Consider the following 5,000-nt stretch of genomic DNA (forward strand, 5'->3'; position numbering starts at 1 on the left):
CGTGTTGAGTCAAATTAAGCCGCAGGCTCCACTCCTGGTGGTGCCCTTCCGTCAATTCCTTTAAGTTTCAGCTTTGCAACCATACTTCCCCCGGAACCCAAAAGCTTTGGTTTCCCGGAGGCTGCCCGCCGAGTCATCGGAGGAACTGCGGCGGATCGCTGGCTGGCATCGTTTATGGTTAGAACTAGGGCGGTATCTGATCGCCTTCGAACCTCTAACTTTCGTTCTTGATTAATGAAAACATACTTGGCAAATGCTTTCGCTTCTGTTCGTCTTGCGACGATCCAAGAATTTCACCTCTAACGTCGCAATACGAATGCCCCCGCCTGTCCCTATTAATCATTACCTCGGGTTCCGAAAACCAACAAAATAGAACCGAGGTCCTATTCCATTATTCCATGCACACAGTATTCAGGCGGGCTTGCCTGCTTTAAGCACTCTAATTTGTTCAAAGTAAACGTGCCGGCCCACCGAGACACTCAATAAAGAGCACCCTGGTAGGATTTCAACGGGGTCCGCCTCGGGACGCACGAGCACGCACGAGGCGGTCGCACGCCTTCGGCTCGCCCCACCGGCAGGACGTCCCACGATACATGCCAGTTAAACACCGACGGGCGGTGAACCAACAGCGTGGGACACAAATCCAACTACGAGCTTTTTAACCGCAACAACTTTAATATACGCTATTGGAGCTGGAATTACCGCGGCTGCTGGCACCAGACTTGCCCTCCAATAGATACTCGTTAAAGGATTTAAAGTGTACTCATTCCGATTACGGGGCCTCGGATGAGTCCCGTATCGTTATTTTTCGTCACTACCTCCCCGTGCCGGGAGTGGGTAATTTGCGCGCCTGCTGCCTTCCTTGGATGTGGTAGCCGTTTCTCAGGCTCCCTCTCCGGAATCGAACCCTGATTCCCCGTTACCCGTTACAACCATGGTAGGCGCAGAACCTACCATCGACAGTTGATAAGGCAGACATTTGAAAGATGCGTCGCCGGTACGAGGACCGTGCGATCAGCCCAAAGTTATTCAGAGTCACCAAGGCAAACGGACCGGACGAGCCGACCGATTGGTTTTGATCTAATAAAAGCGTCCCTTCCATCTCTGGTCGGGACTCTGTTTGCATGTATTAGCTCTAGAATTACCACAGTTATCCAAGTAACGTGGGTACGATCTAAGGAACCATAACTGATTTAATGAGCCATTCGCGGTTTCACCTTAATGCGGCTTGTACTGAGACATGCATGGCTTAATCTTTGAGACAAGCATATGACTACTGGCAGGATCAACCAGGGAGCTGCGTCAACTAGAGCTGAGCAGCCGGCCGCCCGGGAGTGTGTCCCGGGGGCCCGCGCGAACACGCAAGCGTCCGCTCAATTATTCTGCAAACAGGAGGAGGCTGAGCTCCCCTGCACAACACACCTCGAAACCCTCTCAGGTCCCGGCGGCGCGCAGCGCCGTCCTAAGTACTTGGTCGGGTTCGAGAGAGGCGCAATCGCCCGGAGTTAGGCGAGTAGACGCTTTAGGTGCGACCACCCGTGCTCCCAACTGAGCTTGCCGCTGCCGACAGAGGCCCGGGAGCGTGCTGTCGTGGCATTGCCGGCGGGAGACAACACGCGCCACCTACGGTGACCGGCAGCTCCAACGCCAGCGCCACAGAAGGACAAAAGCCCTACTTGGGTGCCGAAGCGAACTCTCCCAGCACAGCGCACGCGCCAACACGTCCGCACAGCTGCGATACAAACCACCTGCGAGAACCGCTGGGGCGACCGAGCAGCAGACGGCGTCGCGGCGCCGAGCGCCGGGCGGCGGCGCATCCTCAGCGCACAAAGTCCTCAATCGGACCAGCACACTGCAGATGGCCACCGCGCTTCGCACCGGGCCCGCGAGGACCTACTTTGGCCGCAAGGCGCCGCGAGCAGGGGGCGCCGGCGCGCAGCTGCGCCGCCTGCCGCGTCCGTCGGCCGGCGCGCCTGCCACCGGCCGCCCCCACCAGCCGGCTGTAGCGCGTGCGCCCACGCACCGCGCTGCCAGCACGCCGGGCGGCCCCCCCTCACCGGCCGGGGACGGTCCCACCCAGCCACCGCCGCGTATCGCCTCACACCCAGATCCCCCCCCCCCCCCCCCCCCCCCCCCCCTTTCACGTTCGTGGGCATGGTGGGTCCCCTTTCACGTTCGTGGGCATGGTGGGTATCCCTGAAACAACCGGTTAATAGCTCGACCGATCGTCGCCAACACTGATTCACCTCTAGCGAGAACAACCGCACCACAACGGGTTACCGGTTGTTCATTTGCGTAACGTCACCAGCAAACGTACACGTCCATCGCCATTTGCAACGAGTATTGCATGCCTGTGTCAGGTGTCACAACACACTACGTCTGCCCACATAGACGCAACAACATGTGCACGCCTAGAGAACACGTGGAAGGTAGACCCCGTACGTATGCGGTGTCCATTGCGCGAACGACTGTCAGCCCGCCTCTGCAGCATGTCGCAGATGTGGAACGCGGTGCAACATGCTATCACGGTGTGTGAGAAGAGACGACTACGTCCGAATACACGCTCCACTACATCAACAGACTGCTCATGCTGATCGCCATCCAGGGCGTCCGTTCCTCCCACACGTCTGTATGGCGTACCACACTGCAATCCAGCTCTTATAGGGAGACGACACGTAGCTGCGTGCACAATATTTGGACTGTATGGTCCGCCGTTGCTAGGCGCTGTCGTCATACGGTCACATGGGCCACGATGTATCATTCAGTACATACGGAGCAATGTGCAGTACAGTTTGTGGGTTTTGCGTACATCGGCGGACAGGTGACAGGCCGTACCACAACGTAGGCTGAGTACGTCGGCATGCGAAGGGCATTGAACATGCAAACTTCTCACCGACCAGCTTGCGAAGGCAGGGGGGAAGGGGGGGGGCATGTACGTCCTGCTGCTATCCACACTACAGTGTATAGCAGGAGCATGTGGAAAGTCAGCAACACCTGCAAGGTGTTTAACATGACGCGATACACAGGGGACCGGGCAGTGCGAGTAGCGAACTATATTGCGAGGGTTGCGGTTAGGCAACACTACACTACTTTAACGGGTTGCATAACAATTACAGAGCAGGTTCAGCGACAACGTGCGTCAGGTTAAGGCGCAATATAGTTTAGGTTACGGCGCACTTTAGGTTAGGTTAAGGCACATTATAGGTTAGGTTAAGGCACAACATGGGTTACGTTAAGGCACAACATGGGTTACGTTAAGGCACAACATGGGTTAGGTTAAGGCACAACATGGGTTAGGTTAAGGCACAACATGGGTTAGGTTAAGGCACAACATGGGTTAGGTTAAGGCACAACATGGGTTAGGTTAAGGCACAACATGGGTTAGGTTAAGGCACAACATGGGTTAGGTTAAGGCACAACATGGGTTAGGTTAAGGCACAACATGGGTTAGGTTAAGGCACAACATGGGTTAGGTTAAGGCACAACATGGGTTAGGTTAAGGCACAACATGGGTTAGGTTAAGGCACAACATGGGTTAGGTTAAGGCACAACATGGGTTAGGTTAAGGCACAACATGGGTTAGGTTAAGGCACAACATGGGTTAGGTTAAGGCACAACATGGGTTAGGTTAAGGCACAACATGGGTTAGGTTAAGGCACAACATGGGTTAGGTTAAGGCACAACATGGGTTAGGTTAAGGCACAACATGGGTTAGGTTAAGGCACAACATGGGTTAGGTTAAGGCACAACATGGGTTAGGTTAAGGCACAACATGGGTTAGGTTAAGGCACAACATGGGTTAGGTTAAGGCACAACATGGGTTAGGTTAAGGCACAACATGGGTTAGGTTAAGGCACAACATGGGTTAGGTTAAGGCACAACATGGGTTAGGTTAAGGCACAACATGGGTTAGGTTAAGGCACAACATGGGTTAGGTTAAGGCACAACATGGGTTAGGTTAAGGCACAACATGGGTTAGGTTAAGGCACAACATGGGTTAGGTTAAGGCACAACATGGGTTAGGTTAAGGCACAACATGGGTTAGGTTAAGGCACAACATGGGTTAGGTTAAGGCACAACATGGGTTAGGTTAAGGCACAACATGGGTTAGGTTAAGGCACAACATGGGTTAGGTTAAGGCACAACATGGGTTAGGTTAAGGCACAACATGGGTTAGGTTAAGGCACAACATGGGTTAGGTTAAGGCACAACATGGGTTAGGTTAAGGCACAACATGGGTTAGGTTAAGGCACACCATGGGTTAGGTTAAGGCACACCATGGGTTAGGTTAAGGCACAACATGGGTTAGGTTAAGGCACAACATGGGTTAGGTTAAGGCACAACATGGGTTAGGTTAAGGCACAACATGGGTTAGGTTAAGGCACAACGTAGGTTAGGTTAAGGCACAACGTAGGTTAGGTTAAGGCACAACGTAGGTTAGGTTAAGGCACAACATGGGTTAGGTTAAGGCACAACATGGGTTAGGTTAAGGCACAACATGGGTTAGGTTAAGGCACAACATGGGTTACGTTACGGCACAACATGGGTTACGTTACGGCACAACGTGGGTTACGTTACGGCACAACGTGGGTTACGTTACGGCACAACATGGGTTACGTTACGGCACAACATGGGTTACGTTACGGCACAAATTAGGTTAGGTTACGGCACAAATTAGGTTAGGTTAAGGCACAAATTAGGTTAGGTTAAGGCACAAATTAGGTTAGGTTAAGGCACAAATTAGGTTAGGTTAAGGCACAAATTAGGTTAGGTTAAGGCACAAATTAGGTTAGGTTAAGGCACAAATTAGGTTAGGTTAAGGCACAAATTAGGTTAGGTTAAGGCACAAATTAGGTTAGGTTAAGGCACAAATTAGGTTAGGTTAAGGCACAAATTAGGTTAGGTTAAGGCACGATATAGGTTAGGTTAAGGCACGATATAGGTTAGGTTAAGGCACGATATAGGTTAGGTTAAGGCACGATATAGGTTAGGTTAAGGCA

General features: G+C 52.6%; 1 non-coding gene across 1 annotated transcript in view; it reads right to left on the minus strand.

The window, feature by feature from the left end:
• Positions 1 to 1,296, minus strand: part of LOC126430496 (small subunit ribosomal RNA) — a 1,909-nt gene extending 613 nt beyond the window's left edge. Inside the window, exon 1 of the ribosomal RNA XR_007577158.1 lies at positions 1 to 1,296. This exon is cut by the window's left edge and continues 613 nt beyond it. This is a non-coding gene — a ribosomal RNA (small subunit ribosomal RNA).
• Between the last annotated feature and the right edge of the window lie 3,704 nt (positions 1,297 to 5,000).

The sequence above is a fragment of the Schistocerca serialis genome, unplaced genomic scaffold (assembly GCF_023864345.2).
Source record: "Schistocerca serialis cubense isolate TAMUIC-IGC-003099 unplaced genomic scaffold, iqSchSeri2.2 HiC_scaffold_1049, whole genome shotgun sequence".
Taxonomy (NCBI): domain Eukaryota; kingdom Metazoa; phylum Arthropoda; class Insecta; order Orthoptera; family Acrididae; genus Schistocerca; species Schistocerca serialis.